General features: G+C 46.8%; 1 long non-coding RNA gene across 3 annotated transcripts in view; it reads left to right on the top strand.

Moving 5' to 3' along the window:
- Window positions 1–17454, top strand: part of LOC112645508 (uncharacterized) — a 36953-nt gene that overhangs the window by 5608 nt on the left and 13891 nt on the right. For all 3 annotated transcript variants that reach the window (XR_003127103.3, XR_007410588.1, XR_004807500.2), the window contains exons 3-4: window positions 8249–8290; window positions 10683–10788. This is a non-coding gene — a long non-coding RNA (uncharacterized LOC112645508). The remainder of the gene's footprint in view (window positions 1–8248; window positions 8291–10682; window positions 10789–17454) is intronic.

Below are 17454 nucleotides of genomic sequence, written 5' to 3'. Positions count from 1 at the left end.
TGAAGGGTTACCTGGATAACTCAGTCAGTTAGCATCTAACTCTTGATCACAACTCAGGTCTTGATCCCAGGGCTGTAAGTTCAAGCCCGGAGTTGGGCTCCACACTGGGAATGGAGCCTTCTAAAAACAAAACAAAACAAAACAAATAATGTTGTAAATGAAAGTGTTTTGGTCAAAAATGAAAAAAACTGGGACACCTGGGTGGTTCAGTGATTGAGCATCTCCCTTTGGCTCAGGTCGTGATCCCAGAGTCCTAGAATGGAGTTTCCGCATTGGGCTTCCCACAGGGAAGTGTGCTTCTACCTCTGCCTAGGTCTCTGCCTCTCTCTGTGTCCCTCATGAACAAATAAATAAAATCTTTTAAAAAATGAAAAAAAAAACAAAACCAGAATGACTACACAGATTTAATTTAAAAAGTTTTTTTAAGATTTTATTTATTTATTTGAGGGAGAGAGACAGTGAGTGCTTCTGTGCTCAAGAGAGAGAGAGAGAGAGCAGGAGCATGAGTGAGGAGGAGGGCAGAGGGAGAGGGAGAAGCAGACACCCCACTGAATAGGGAGACCAACATGGGGCTCAATCTCAGAACCCTGGGATCATGATCTGAGCCAAAGGCAAGTGCTTAGCTGACTGAGCCATCCAGGTGTTCCCAGATTTTTTAAAGTAACAACTTTATTGAGATATATTCATTCCTTTAAAGTATACAACTTACTGGTTTTTATTCACAAGGTTGTGCGATGATCGCCACTGTCTAATTCCAGAACTTTCTCATCACCCCCAAAAGAAACTCCACATCCTTTACCAATCACCTGCCTTCAGCCCCCAACCCTTAACATACTTTCTGTTTATAGATTTGCCTATTCTGGATATTTCATATAAATGGAATCACAAAATAGGTGACCAGCTGTGTTCAAGATTCACCCAGGTTATAGGATGTCCTTCATCCCTTCTTGTGGCCAAATAATATTCCACTGCATGGACATAGAGCATTTGCATTCATCGGTTGATGACCACTACAACTCACTCATCCAGGACTTTAGCTCCTGGCTCATTGTCTCTCATGCTGCCTCTCTCATCGTTCTCAGTGATTTCCATACCCAGGTGGGTGACCCTCGGACCATCCTTGGCCTCTTGGGTTCCTAGATCTCTTCTTCAACAATTTTTTTTTTTAAATTTTTATTTATTTATGATAGGCACACAGTGAGAGAGAGAGAGGCAGAGACACAGGCAGAGGGAGAAACAGGCTCCATGCACCGGGAGCCCGACGTGGGACTCGATCCCGGGTCTCCAGGATCGCGCCCTGGGACAAAGGCAGGCGCTAAACCGCTGCACCACCCAGGGATCCCCTTCTTCAACAATTTGATCTTCCCCTCAGCCTCTCCCCCCAGTGGTTATGCCTAGACCTTGTCTCAGTAAGCACAGCCTCTTGGAATCTCAGCTTCATGCATCTCACTCACTGCCCACTGTATCTTGTCTTTCTATTCATTCCCTCCAAAACCTTAACTCCAACAATTCACTGACCCTACACCTTTCCTCTACCCCTCAGCGCCCTCATGTCTTCACACAGATCAAACTCCTTGACCAACCATTATGATCACCCCCTCACACATTTACTACACACCTTCCCACTTCACCATACTCATCTGGCAACACCACATTCCTTATTAAATTGAACGTCCCACCTATCGCATGCTTTCATGTGTGCAGCTGAATGTGGGCAGAGGAAAGTACACACCCATGCTAACTGGCCTCGCCTTAAATTCATGCCCACTGATTTGGAGTGGACCCCCTGGCGCTGCTCAGCAAATTCGCCGGAGTCCCTGCTCCCTGGATTGTCCCAGGTGACCTATCAGACCATCTCTTCAAACCTCCAAGAGCTCCTTCCTCATCCTCACTCTCAGCAGTGACCTCCTTCTTGCTTCCTGAGAGAACCACAGTCACCTTCCCACCACGTCCACCCCCTCCTCCTGCCTCGTCACCACCCACTCCGCCTTTTCCCTTGTGTCTGGGGTTGGGGGTAGCTAGCTTATGTTCCCATCTGCTGGGCTTCCTTTTGTTCCCCCTGGATATTCTCAATTTTCTCTTCCCCCATTCAAGAATTTGGTCCCCTGTGGTTCAGGGTCTCAGGAGAGAAATGTGACAGGCTTGAGAGCAGAAATAGGTCAGCTTTCTTTTCTTTTTAAAGCCTCTTCAGGGCTCTAAGCGGAAATAGCTTCACGGTCTATTGAGCTTCAGAATGAAAGTTCAGATGCCCTCGGGGGCCAGTGTGCTAAGCAAGTCCAGTAGAGGAAAACTCTCAGTTGCATTCCACAGCTGGGACACCCCTCCCCCCAGCTCTACTGAAGCACAAGTGACATAAAGAAAGCAAACATATGCACATATTTAAAGTACCTCAGTTGAGGAGTTTCGCTTGCGTAAGCCTAGGAGGCCACCGCTGCAATCAAGATCATGAGACTGAGAATGAACCTATCCATCATTCCTGAATTTCTCCATCCCTGGCCTCTTCATCCCTCGTCTCTCTGCACAACCCCTAATCTGCTTGCTTTCTGCCACCATCAGTTAGTCTGCATTTTCCAGAATGAAATAATATAGTATGGATTCTCATGTCTGGCTTTTTTTCCTTCAACATTGTTGTTTTGCAATTTGTCCATGTTGAATAGGGCCATTGCATGGGACGGTTTATCGAGTCGCCATGATTGGTCTATCAAGTCATCTGTTGGTGGACGTTGGCCTTCTTTCCAGTTTTTGGCAATCACAAGCAGAAGTGCTGTGAATGCTGGTGTCCAAGTCTCTGTGTGAACATATGCATTCATTTCTCTAGCACCACTTCTATGCACCTAGGAATGGAAGGCTTGAATCATATACAGTAGGTATATTTTTAACTTAAAAATTTATTTATTTGAGAGAGAGAGAGAGTATATGGGGAGGGGCAGAGGGAGAGGGAGACAAGCAGACTCCCCACTGAGTGGGAAGCCCAATGCGGGGCTCCATCCCATGACCCTGAGATCATGACCTAAGCCGAAAAGAGTCGGAAGCTTAATCGACTGAGCCACCCAAGTCCCCCTATATTCAAATTTTTAAGAGGCTGCCAAGCTCGGAGCGCCTGGCTGGCTCAGCTGGTAGAGCATGTGACTCTTGATCTCGGGGTTGTGAGTTCGAACCCCATGTTGGGTGTAGAGATCACTTAAAGTTAAAGGGACACCTGGATGGTCCAGTCAGTTGGGTGCCTGACTCTTGGCTTCAGTTCGGGTCATGGTCTCATAGGCTGTGAGACCGAACCCCACATAGGGCTCTGAGCTCAGTGCTCAGCGTGGAGTCTGCTTGGGTTTCTCTCTCCCTCCCTCTGCTCCTCCCCCCACCCCCAAGCTTGCTCACTCTCACTCTCTTTCTGTGAAAAAAAAAAAAAATTAAAAAAAAAATTAAAAAAAAAAAGAAAAAAATTTTAAAAAAGAATCTGACAAGCTATTTTCCAAAGTGGTTGTACCATATGTCACTTATTTCATAATAATAATAATAGACTGGTTGAAAATTGAGTATTTTAATTTGTCTACTTCTTCATTTAACAAGTATTTTTTTTTAAGATTTTATTTATTTCTTCATGAGACACATGCAGAGGGAGAAGCAGGCTCCCCGTGAGGAGCCTGATGTGGGACTTGATTCCGTGACCCTGGGATGACGCCCTGACCCAAAGGCAGATGCTCAAGCATTGAACCACTCGGGCGTCACTTGACACGCATTTATTAGGCACTACTCTGTGCCAGGCCCCGTTCTAGGCACTGTGAATTAAGCTGTGAACAAGGCACACAAAACTCCTGTCCTCAGGGAGCTGAGGTTTGACTTCATCCTCTCTCAGTGGGGGTTTAGAGATTGGGATCACACAGGCGCTCAGGAGACAGGAGATAGATGGACTGGGATCCAAATCCCGATTGCCCCATTTCCTAACTGTGTGGCCTCAGGCAGGGCCTCTTTTTTTTTTTTTTTTTTTTTTTTTTTTTAAAGATTTTATCTATTTATGAGAGATACAGAGAGAGAGGCAGAGACAGAAGGAGATGGAGAAGCAGGCTCCACGCAGGGAGCCCGACTGGGGACTCGATCCTGGGAACGGTGCGCTAAACCACTGAGCCACCAGGGCTGCCCCCAGGCAGGGCCTCTTATCTCTGAGTCTCACCCTATAAAAAGGGAATGGGGATCATGCAATCTTTACTGCCCGAGGTTGTGGCATTGCTGGTTTGCAAACTGACCCCTGTACACAGAAGACGAGGAGAGATCGAAGAAAGAGCCAGACCGCTCCAGGTCAGTGGGTGGAAGGTTTAATAAGCAAGGGAGCTTACATACAAGGCTTGTCTTGGGCGCTGCAAGGTGAATGGGTCTCCCCACCCACCCACCAGAATCTTAAAGTGTATATGGAGGCCTTAACTGGGCTCGGTTACCAGCCCGATGGTGACATCATCTTCCTCTGGCGGGGCTATGTCCTTGGAGCAGCCCCCCGTGTGGGAACGGTGGGCAGAAGGACATTCCATGGTCAGGGGACGGAGGGAGGAGCCTCTGATGGCCTGAGTCCAGCTCGTGGGTCAACAAGCAGTCACGTCCTCTGGATGATGTCCCCCAGTACTCCTCCCCCCTGGCCAGCTCTTTCAATCTTACACACCCCCTTGCACAATGCGCCCTGAGCGGCCGGCATGGAGTTCCACTGGCGCAGCGGTGGCTCGTTTGGTGGCTCATCGGAGGCGGGTAGTACAGCAGCAATAGGACATGTGGAAGAGAGAACACAGATGAAGACAATGATTCCTAAAATAACTAACAGTTTTTCTACCAAGAGTCCCATGATCAGGGACGCCTGGGTGGCTCAGCGGTTTAGCGCCTGCCTTCAGCTCGGGGCGTGATCTTGGAGACCCGGGATCGAGTCCCACATCAGGCTCCCTGCGTGGAGCCTGCTTCTGTCTCTGCCTCTTTCTCTCTTTCTCTCTGCGTCTCTCATGAATAAATAAATAATATCTAAAAAAAAAAAAAAAAAAAAAAAGAGTCCCATGATCTGAGCCACTGATGTATTAAGTCCCCGGGGGTGGGGGAGATTGCTCAAAATATTCACTTGTATCCCTGTATCATTTAATAAAGATGATGCATTAGCTGCCTCATCAGGTGGGAGTGCACAACATTGTGTTTGGGTAATGACACGGGTGTCCTTGCCAAGTAGTGATAATGCCCAGAGCTGTGCTATTTTGGGGGGACAGCTTTCTTCATTGGAGGGGTTTTGGTGTAGCGTAAAGGTGGGCTCTGTTGACTATCACTCAGGGCTTCCTGGGCTACTTGAGCAAGGGCTTCTATGTGTGCCATAATGTCCTCCAGGCCAACAGGGGGGAACAAAGATAGAGCCAAACCATGGTTCCAGTGAAAAGAATGTGCCTACCTGGCCTCAAGAAGAGGGAGATTGGCAGTTTTAGGAACTTGACCTGGCTGGGGTGGGGAGGGCACGGCAGGCCAGTCAGGTGTGAGGAGATGGACTGGGGATTGGGGGCTGCACATGCCTGACCAGGACCCCCACTTCCTCCCCTCTCTCAGTGAATCGTGTGTGTCCCATTCCAGGTATAATGCATTTCAACAAGTCCCGTTTGCAGCAGGACGATGGGACTCAGTGGAGACTGGGTAATTCCCACTCGCTCAGGGGTGTGGAGTAACTCCCCCATCCTGGGGGGCTGGCTTATTGCAAATTCCAGTAGATAATGCCTGTCTCAGGTGTGACGGGGCTTGGTGTTCTCAGTAGCAAAGCATGTTGATCTGCATTGGGAGTTGGGGCAATGGCTGTTTCCCATGACTTCCATGCCCTGTTGGGTATCTCAGCGGGGATGTCCAGTCTGGCATTTGGGGCAAAAAGTCCTCCTGGGTGATCATTCACTCAAATGCAATGGGGCACCTTGGTGGCCCAGTCAGTTAAGCATCTAACTCTTGATTACAGCTCAGGTCATGATCTCAGGGTCCTGGGATCGAGCCCCATGTCGGGCTCTGTGTTGGGTATGGAGTCTGCTTGAAGTTCTCTCTCCTCAGCTCTTCCTCCCCTGCTCATGTGCTCACTCTCTCTCTCTCAAATAAAAATAAATGAATCTATAAAAAACAAAACAGGGCACCTGGGTGGCTCAGTTGGTTAAGCATCTGCCTTTAGCTCAGGTTCCTGGGATCGAGCCCTGTGTCAGGCTCCCTGCTCAGCAGAGAACCTGCTTCTCCTTCTCCCTCTGCCTGCCACTCCCCTTGCTTGTGCTCTCTTTCTCTGTAAAATAAAATAAAATAAAATAAAATAAAATAAAATAAAATAAAATAAAATAAAGTAAAATAAAATAAAGTAAAATAAAATAAAGTAAAATAAAATAAAATAAAAAGTATTAAAGCCTGGGAGGGTACTGCAGTCCATCCAGCCCGGGTGGCTTTACCTGTTAGTAACCTAATCTGCTGCTCTAATATTCCACTTTTCCTTTCCACTAACCCTGCTGCTTGTGGGTTATAAGGGAGAGGGGACCTCCATTCAATGTCCTGCTCTTTTGCTCTATCTTGTATATCATGCTCTTCGAAACGTGACTCCTGATCATTGGTTAGCCTACGAGGGTATCTGTACATGCTACCGAGCTTCTCTAATCTCCCTGTTGGTGGCCCCCTGGTTTGCACAGTGATAAGGGAAAGTTTGGGTTAGGCCAGATGCTGTGTCCACACAAAGGACTTTAGAACCCTCACACAGAGGAAGGAGGTCAATATAATCTGTTGGCCAATCCCTCAGTAGTTGGAAACTCTGGTGGATGACCCCAGACTCCTTTGGCCCTTACTTTGGGCATTATTGAGGACACACAGGACATGATTTTACAGCATTAAGCGAGTCACTGTCTTTCTTTCTTTCATTTTTTCTTTTTTTTTTTTAAGATTTATTTATTCATTCATGAGAGACACAGAGAGAGAGAGAGGCAGAGACACAGGCAGAGGGAGAAGCAGGCTCCTCACAGGGAGCCCAATGTGGGACCCGATCCCAGATCCCGGGATCACGCTCTGAGCCGAAGGCAGAAGCCCAACCGCTGAGCCACCCAGGTGTCCCAAGTCACTGTATTTCAAAGGCAGTCTGGCCCCCCTGGCAATAGGCCCTCCACCTGGGCGCTCCGGTGGTCACTCTTTCTATGCTTCTCGCTTGCCAAGGAGTGTCAGTGTCTTATAAGCCACTGAATGGGAAGACGAGGACACCTCAGGCTCTTACAGGTAACCCCAAATGTCTTTCCGCATATCCTGACCCCACATGACTTATTCATGATCATCTATCCACACCTCGGCTCCCTGTTGTCCGAGCCACAGGGCTCATCCCTTTAGAGCGGCCCAGCTGTCAGGGCAAAAGGGGAGCAGCCAAGGCTCAGGAGTGATCATCAGCCAAACCGCTCCGAGTTCAGCCCACTGGCTACCGCTGTTTGTTCGCGTTTCCAGGCACCAGCAGGAGTTTCGCCCACCCCCTCTGTGGGGGCCACCGGCGGGAACAGGCGTGGTGCATTTGCAGGATTTACACACTCTGCAGGCCCTAGTAGCACCTGCCCTTCTAGAGACAGTGGGGCGGCGGACAGCGCGCTTCTCTGCTGCAAATAGGCATGCCACTTAGTCAAAGTGGGAGTCTGAGTTATGACAGAAGTGGGTCGATGAGACATATCCTCAACTTTCCCTTTGATAAGACAGGAAGTTCTTATCAAGACGATACTCCATTCCTTCATGAGAGGCTCTCCTCGGAGGAACGCTGTGTACACTGCTGGGAGCTATTGCTCTGTGGGGCTATATCGGGTTTCCGCCCCCTTCCAGAGCTGGGACCCAAATCCTAAGGGTACTGTCTCCTTCTGTTGTCTTTGCCATAGTGCCCAAGCCATACCTTCTGGAGCCCTGGATCATCTAACACAAACGGTAGCCTTTGGGAGATGCCCAAGCTTTACTCTGCCCCACCAGCATTTTTGACTTCTCGAAGGTGGCCTCCTGCTCTGATCCTGAGCCCCCTTGTGCCCTTTCTTTACCAGGTGGTACAAGGAATGGAGGCATTGTGCCAGGGGGGAATAGATCCCTCGAGAAACCCCAACACCCCACAGAGGCTAGCACCTCTTTCATGTTCTTACCGGTCAGATAGCTGGCATCTCAACAATCACAGCTTGTGTGACAATGTGCATCTTAAAATAACTCCCTGAAATGTTTCAGTGGTGCCTGGGCCTTGAATTTTCTGTGGGTTCACCACCCATCCTTTCCCTTGCAGATGTTCCAGCGAAGTCTACACGGAGTCCTGCAGCAGAGGCAAGTCTTCTCGTGTTAACATTATATCAGTGTAATGGGCCCATTTTCCTGGTGTGAAGGAAAACAGGAACAGATCTCTGGCTACCATCTCATGACATATTTGGGGGCTCTGGAGGTAGCTGAGGTCCATTGTCCCTCCCACATAAAGGCAAATTGATCATACTTATCGGAAACCTGCACTTGCCAGGCAGGGCACCTGTGTGACTCAGTTGGTTAAACATCTGACTCTTGATCGCAGGTCAGGTCTTGAACTCAGGGTTGTGAGTTCACACCCTGTGTTGGGCTCCACGTGGAACCTACTTTAAAAAACAAACAACAGGGACACCTGGGTGGCTCAGTGGTTAAGCATCTGCCTTAGGCTCAGGGCATGATCCTAGGGTCCTGGTATCCAGTTTGAGTCTCGCATCAGGCTCCCCTCGGGGAGCCTGCTTCTCCCTCTGCCTATATCTCTGCCTCTCTCTCTGTGTATCTCATGAATAAATAAATAAAATCTTAAAAAAAAATTAAAAAACAGGGCAGCCCAGGTGGTGCAGCCGTTTAGTGCTGCCTTCAGCCTAGGAGTCCTGGAGACCCGGGATCAAGTCCCATGTCAGGCTCCCTGCGTGGAGCCTGCTTCTCCCTCTGCCTGGGTCTCTGCCTCTCTCTTTCTCTGTGTCTCTCATGAATTTTTTTTTATTTTTTTTAAAGATTTTATTTATTTATGATAGTCACAGAGAGAGAGAGAGAGAGGCAGAGACATAGGCAGAGGGAGAAGCAGGCTCCATGCACCGGGAGCCCGACGTGGGATTCGATCCCAGGTCTCCAGGATCACGCCCTGGGCCAAAGGCAGGCGCCAAACCGCTGCGCCACCCAGGGATCCCTTTAAAAAAATTTAAACCAACCAACCAACCAACCAACAACAACATCCCCCTGTACTGGTTAGAGTCTTTCCAAAGAATATCCTTGAAAAAAAAAAACAAAAAACAAAAAACAAAGTATTTTTTCAGGAACACTTTCACCAAAGCATCGGAGCAAAACAGTAACTGTAAATGATAAGAAACCTTAAAAGAAGCACTGGTAAAGATCTGATGAGAGTTATAATGCAATTGACAAAGAAATTTGGTTGTTTCTGTGACCTACATTTTATCTATTTATTTTTTTAAAGATTTTATTTAGTTAGTTATGAGAGACACAGAGAGAGGCAGAGACCCAAGCAGAGGGAGAAGCAGGCTCCATGCAGGGAGCCTAACATGGGACTCGATCCCAGGTCCCCAGGATCACACCCTGGACTGAAGGCGGCGCTAAACCACTGAGCCACCCGGGCTGCCCTGTGACCTACATTTTAAAATAAACTGATAACACTATACTAGGACATATCAGATTTTTAGAAATTTCATAAGAATATAAAAAAGGTTTAGCATCACTTCTTATTTGCATTGTTTCTCATGTAATTTATTTTTATTATTTTTTAATATTAAAAAATTTTTTAAAGATTTTATTTATTTATTTGACAGAGAGAGAAAGAACACAAGCAGGCAAAGAGGCAGGCAGAAGCAGAGGGAGAAGCAGGCTCCTCATCCAGCAGAGAGCTAGATGCGGGGCTCAATCCTAGGACTCTGGGATCATGCCCTGAGCAAAGGCAGATGCTTAACTGACTGAGTCACCCAGGTGCCTCAAGATTTTAAAATTTTTTTGAAAGAGAGAATGCACACCCAAGAGTTGAGGGAGGGGTCCCTGCTGAGTATGGAGCCCTATGCAGGGCTTGATCCCATGACCCCGAGATCATTACCTGAGCCAAAATCAAGAGTCAGACATTTAACTGACTGAGTCACCCAGGTGCCCCGAAAGATTTTATTTTATTTATTTATTTTAAGATTTTATTTATTTATTAGAGACAGACAGAGAGAGAGAGAGAGAGCTAAAGATTTTATTTTTAAGTAATCTCTATACCAGAACCCCAAGATCAAGAGTCACATGCTCTACTGACAGAGCCAGCCGCGTCCCCCTCCCATGTAATTTAAAACATAAAATAAACCTAATTAGTTTAATAGCTCCCTTTTATAAGGAGAGAGAACACGTCCTTTGATATTTTGTCTGGAAAATCCCAGAGTTAGTTTGAGGTTAACAAGCCTTGCTTTAGATATGATTTGGGGGGAAGTTTGTCAAAAATATCAAAAGGTTTTAAAACACTTGATTAAATAGGATCATAGGTCACTGCGAAACAATCCTTAGTTATTCATTTAACCAGAGAGACAATGAAAGACTTCACAGGCCAATACAGTAAGTCCCATAGTTGTAAAAATACTTAGCTCTTTTAATAGAGAAGAATCAGTTTTCTTAAGCAACCAAAGACCTGATAAAGATGACAGGGAGCATGGGAGGTTGTTTTGATAAAACGGAATCTGTTTTCTAGGCAGATTACCTACGTCTGGAAAAGCCTCTCATAATCTCATCAAGAACAGACCAATGGTCCAAGAAAACTGTCCTTTTAGCAGATGAAAGAAAATCACACTTTACTTTTATGTAAGTACACTGCTAATACTAAAGCGTATTTTTCTTTAAGCCAATTAAATAGAGCTCTTTTACAAATTAATTTTGGCAATACCCCTGGAGGTAGAAAAACATCACATATCCATAACATACATCTACAGATGTGCATAAACATACAGGCAGACGCAGAGACCCCACGCTTTCATTCCAAACCTTTAGCCCTTGACCTGTAATCTTCTGGAAGTTGTGGACTAAATTTTCTGTGAGGGAACTTCTACAGCAGTCTGTATTTTATTTAATTCTACTTTTTAAATGATTTTATTTATTTATTCATGATAGAGAGAGAGAGAGAGAGAGAGAGAGAGAGAGGCAGAGACACAGGCAGAGGGAGAAGCAGGCTCCACGCCAGGAGCCGGATGTGGGACTCGATCCTGGGCCCAGGATCTGGGCCAAAGGCAGGCACTAAACCACTGAGCCACCCAGGGATCCCTTCTATTTTATTTTTTTAAAGATTATTTATTTATTTATTTATTTATTTGAGAGAGCAGAGCAGAGCAAGCGAGAACATGAATAGAGGGAAAGGGGCAGAGAGAGAGGGAGAAGCAGACTCCCCGCTGAGCAGGGAGCCTGATGCAGGACTCAATCCCAGGATTCTGGGATCATGACCTGAGCCGAAGGCAGACACTTAACCGACTCAGCCACCCAGACACCCCCATCTGTTTATTTTATTTTATTTTATTTTATTTTATTTTATTATTTTATTTTATTTTTATTTTATTTTTAAGAAATCTTGACACCCAAGGTAGAGCTTGAACCTATAACCCCAAGATCAAGAATTTAGCTCCACCAACCCAGCCTGCCAGGCGCCCTCAGCAGTCTATATTCTGAAAACCCTCTTCCCCCCCGTTTCCCTCCTCAGTTTCAGGCTATCATGGGCAGTGTTTATATTTCAAAGGCATAAGATTGACATCTTCAAGGGACAGAAAAAATGCTAGTTTTCTCCTAGGAGTTTTGGGACATATTTCTTCATTATCAGCGGTCTAGGGTGATCGCTATTTAAATTTTTCCTTTGGGGCTGCCTGGGTAGCTCAGTCGGTTAAGTGTCTGCCTGCCTTGGGCTCAGGTAAGGATCTCAGGGTCCTGGGATCGAGTCCTGCATGGAGCCCTGCATTGGGCTCCTGCTCAGTGGGGAGCCTGCCCCTCTCTCTGCTCCTTCCCCTGCTCATGCTTTCTCTCTTTCTCTCTCAAATATAATTTTTTTAAAATTAATTTTTCCTTTGTATCAAGGCTCCGACAGCATGGGGCCCGCGGTCCATCTCATTGTCAGGCACTAGGGCATCCTCATCGCTTTCGCAGGGACTGTACCTGTTAGCGTCCTAATCAGGCTTCATACAGGCGCTCGGATCTTAATCTGGGGCTATTTGTGCCCTCCTAGCTTTGCAAAAGGGCATGATAAGGTCTGCAACTTATTGTTACGTTCTCCCACTGTGCTGTGAGCCCTGAAGCTAGCAGAGTAATGGAAACCGCATGTCCTTTTCCTGAATTCAGTTCTTCCGATTCCCTAGGTCAAGCTGCAGCCTGGGGTGGCCGGCCAAACTGCCCCCAGTAGGGGACACCCCCTGTCATAGCCATGCGCTTCCCTGCCCTGCAGTGTGTGCCTTGTGTAGTTCCTCAGGTGCATCAAAATGGCCAGCATCTTGGGGGTGTCCCCATACTTGTGTGGGAGTCCCCAAACATCTAACTCCTGGGGCTCCCTTCTGCACCCAGAGGCCTATGGCCAACTGGAGAGTTTCCTTGCAGGTGTGCCTTTCCGAAGGCCCATTTCTTTGGTCTCCTAGCTGATTCCTTAATTGCCAGTTTGCCAACTGGCCCCATACACAGAGGACAAGGAGGGACCAAAGAAAGAGCCAGACTGTTCCAGATTGGTAGGTGGCAGGTTTAATAAGCAAGGGAACTTATTTACAAGGCTTGTCTCGGGCGCCACAAGATGAATGGGTCTCCCACACACCCACCAGAATTTTAAAGTTTATATAGAGCCAGATGGTCTCAACAACACCTTCCTCTGGCGGGGCTATGTCCTTGGAGCAGCCCCGGGTGTGGGAACAGTGGGCAGAAAGACATTCCATGGTCAGGGGAGGGAGGGAGGAGCCTCTGATGGCCTGAGTCCAGCTCATGGGTCAACCGGCGGTCACATCCTCTGGATGATGTCCTAAAACAGGCACGCAAGCCCTGAGGCATTAGGCATTATCACGTTGGGGTGGCCAGAGAATATATAGGCAAAACACACAGTGTTCCTCAATGGGTGTCATGCAGTGCCTCGTTTTTGATGTGGGAAACCAAGTCAAAAGAAAAAAAAATTAAATTTCCTTATTATTTCCTGTCCCCTGACAAGTCCTTGAAACAGGCAGAGTGACATTCTTCTAGGAACTCTGCTGCCTTGATGTGAATCCTCTGCTAAAGGCAAAAGGCAGGGATCCCTGGGTGGCGCAGCGGTTTGGCCCCTGCCTTCGGCCCAGGGCGCCATCCTGGAGACCCGGGATCGAATCCCACGTCGGGCTCCCTGCATGGAGCCTGCTTCTCCCTCTGCCTGTGTCTCTGCGTCTCTCTCTCTGTGTGACTATCATAAATAAATAAAAATTAAAAAAAATAAAATAAAGGCAAAAGGCAACCTTAGCTTCGCATTATCCCAACCCCCCAGGATCCTGTAAGTCTCCTTTAACATATAAAAGTTCTGTTGGACACTTCCTTTATCTCTACCCCTGAAGATACATGTTGGCAACCATCCTCCAAGCATATGACCCGCTGATAGAGATCTGAAGGGTCTCGCGATTGAGTTTTTACCAAACAGTAATAAATGATCTTTTCCTAACAATAGCCAGCCCCCTCAGGGTCCTGGAAACCTTGCTTCCAAAATACCTTGGAGGTTTGTGCTCTCCCTAATCCCCTCCCAACTTGAAAGTATATAAGGGGCCACTCCTCACGACCCCAGTGCAGCTCTTCCTGCCCACAGGTCCTGTCCCTGTGCTTTTATAAAACCACCTTTTTGCACCAAGGACGTCTCAAGAATTCTTGCCTCCTCACTGTTCCCCCACCTGCCAGGCACGCACCCACTGCAGGGCTTTTGCCTGGCTTTTCTCTGCCTGGAACATCTTCCCCTAATGTGTGCCTCTGACTTGCATGCCCCTGACTCTCATGCCTGTGACTCATGCTTCTGGCAAAGTTTTGTTCAGGTGTCACCCTCTCTGTGACTTCTCAAAAAGTACAGCCTCCCTTCCTGTTTTATTTTTAATCTGCTATATATATATCAATGGTTCTCAGCAGCAACTTGTTAAAAACACAAATTCCAAAAATAAACCTTTGCGTATAAGGTGAAATGATTTTTTTTAAATAAAGGTTTATTCATTTATTTGAGAAAGAGAGAGAGAGCACAAGTGAGAGGGTGAGAGGTAGAGGGACAGAGAATCCCAAGCCGACTCCATGCTGAGCATGAAGCCCCAAGCAGGGCTTGATCTCAAGACCCTGAAATCATGAGCCCAGTCAAAACCAGGAGCAGCTCACTTAACTGTCTGCGCCACCCAGGCACCCCTAAGATTGGATGATTTTTGACAAGCGTGCCCAGCTCATTCAATGGGAGGAAGGCAGTCTTTTAAATGATGGTGCTGGGAAAATTCAATGGATATCCGCATGCAAAAGAGTCAAGACCCTTATCCAACACCACATACAAAAATGAACCTAAAATGAACCAAAGACCTAAATGTCAGAAGTCAAACTATAAGACCCTTAGAAGAAAAAATAGGGGAAAGCTTCATGACATAGGATTTGGCAATGATTTCTTGGATGTGGCACCAAAAGAACAGGCAGCAAAAGAACACTAAATTGGACTCCACCAAAATTAGAACTGCAGGGCACCTGGCTGGCTCAGGAGGTGGAGTGTGAGATTCTTGATCTCGGGGTTGTGAGTCTAAGCCCCATGTTGGGTACAGAGATCACTTAAAAGTAAACTCTTAACATAAAATAAAATAAAATTTCCTTCTGCTGCCATGTGAGTGGGGGATTGGAGGGGATCCCCTGGACTGTGAACCAGGAGGCAGTGGAGGTTGGGCTGGACCAGGATGAGGCCATGGAAGGGGAGAATGGGGGAGCATGAGAATGGGGGAGGCAGGTGTCCAGGGCTCAGGGCTCTAGCCTAGGGACTGGGGAGATCATGAGGGCCCCCTGTAATGGGTACTAGAAGGAGGAGCAGGATTGGGGGAGATGCTCTGGCCAGTTTGGGACACCATGGGAATGGGACCACAAGAGGAGGCATCCAGCACAAAACCCAGAGCTCCAGAGTGAACAAGATGCTGGGTGTGACCCCATAGTCCTCAGCCAGCAATATCCCAAACACCCACCTTTTGCGTTTCACTTTCACATACTTTGCCACATATCCACGCATCACTCGTATACTTAGCTACTGGATACTTTTCTTGAAATCAGCTCAGATTTTTTTTTTTTTTTTTTTTTACACTCAACACGTTTATTTAAATAAGAAATGTCAGGGGGCATCTGGATGGCTCTGTTGGTTAAGCATCTGCCTTCAGCTCGGGTCATGGTCCCAGGGTCCTGGGATCGAGACCCACGTTGGGCTCCCTGCTCAGGAAGGAGTCTGCTTCTCCCTTTCCCTCTGCCCCTCCCCACTTATGCTCACTCTCAAATAAATAAATAAATAAATAATCTTAAAAAGAAAACCCAGGAAATATCACTTCACACTAGGAGGTGGAAAACCACTATCACTTGCCATAAATAGAACACGTAGTATGAATAAACCCAATGACTCAGCAAAAACCAAGAAAAGGTACCAAGAGCACTGGGTGAAAGGCAGTCAGGGACAGGTTCTTCACAGGGTCTCAGGGCACCACCCACAGATGACACCATAATTCAAAAGGAGGAGATCCTGGCAGCACCGGTGGCTCAGTAGTTTAGCACCGCCTTTGGCCTGGGGTGTGATCCTGGAGATCCGGGATCGAGTGCCATGTCGGGCTCCCTGCATGGAGCCTGCTTTCTTCCTCTGCCTGTGTCTGTGCCTCTCATGAGTAAATAAATCAAATCTTAAAAAAAAAAAGGTGGGGGGAATCTGACAGTCACCTCCAGTCATGGACAGAATTGTGACCCTCCCCTCCAAATTCATAGGTTGAAGTCCTAACTAACCCTCAGTTTCTTAGAATATGATTAAGTCTGGAGCAAGGGCCTTTAAAAGGGTGACTAAGTTAGGGGCACCTGGGTGGCACAGTTGGTTAAATATCTGCCTTCAGCTCAGGTCATGATCTCAGGGTTCTGGGATCAAGCCCCATGTGGGGCTCCCCACTCAGCACGCAGTCTCCCTGCCCCTCCTGTCCTCTCCCCAACTTGTTCTGTCTCTCTGGCTCTCCCTCACTCAAATAAACAAAATCTTAGAAAGAAAAAAATAAATAAAGAAGTGATTAAGTTAAAATGAAATCACATGGGTGGCCCTTGTGCACTATGAAGGGTGTCCTTACAGGAAGAGATTGAGAACTAATGTAACACTGGGTGTCAACTGTACTTCAATTTAATACATAAATAAGTAAATGCTTAAAACTTTTTGAAAGAAGAGATTAGGATGCAGAGAGGCACAAAGGGAAGGCCATGTGAAGACAAAAGGAGAGAACGGCCATTTACAAGCCAAGGAGAGAAGCCTCAGAGGAAACCAAACCTGCCGAGGTCCTGATCTTGGACTTGTGGCCTCCAGAACTGTGAGAAACCAAATTTCTGTTCTTTATCCACTCTGTGGTTTTCTTCTATGGCACCTTAATCAAACTAATACAGCCTTTAACTCCATGGGCGCAGTTCACATCGCTGGTCATAGGGCCCCTAATGGGATGTGCGGAGAAGGACACAGTGTCTACCTTCAGGGTATACTTCCCGTAACTACAGGACTGGAATCTACTGAGGAAATCCAGAAACTGGGACTGCCCACAAGACATACACATCCAGAATATAAATAAAGAACGTCTACAACTCAACAACAAAAGCCCAAAATAACCCAATTTAAAAATAGGCAAAGGGCTTGAATAGATATTTCTCCAAAGAAGATATATGAATGGCCAATGAGTGCATGAAAGGATGTTCATCTCACCAATGCAAATCAAAACTACAATGAGATACCATCTCATGCTCCTTAGGATGGCTACCATTAAAAAAAAAAAAAAAAGTGTTCCCAAGGACGTGGAGAAATCAGAACTCTGTGGTTCATTGGTGGGCATGTAAATGGGACAGGTCCAATGGAAAACAGTCTAAGATTCCTCAAAAAATTAGACACAAAATTACCATATGATCTGGCCATTCTACTTCTGGGTATGTATCTAATAGAAATGAGAGAAGAATCTTGAAAAAATGTTTGCATCGGGTCGTTCATCGGGGTGTTATTCACAATAACCAATGGGTGGAAGCAACCCAACTCTCTATAGAAAGATGATTGGATGAACAAAATGTAGTATATACATACAATAGACTATTATTCGGTCTTTTATTTATTTATTTTAAAATATTTTATTTGTTTATTCATGTGACACACACACACACACACAGAGGCAGAGACACAGGCAGAGGGAGAAGCAGGCTCCATGCAGGGAACCCAACGTGGGACTCGATCTCAGGTCTCCAGGATTACACCCTGGGCCAAAGGCGGCTCTAAACCGCTAA

Source organism: Canis lupus, chromosome 1, assembly GCF_003254725.2.
Source record: "Canis lupus dingo isolate Sandy chromosome 1, ASM325472v2, whole genome shotgun sequence".
Classification (NCBI taxonomy): domain Eukaryota; kingdom Metazoa; phylum Chordata; class Mammalia; order Carnivora; family Canidae; genus Canis; species Canis lupus.
The sequence above is the reverse complement of the archived record's forward strand: the minus strand, read 5'-3'. Positions and strand labels throughout refer to the sequence as shown.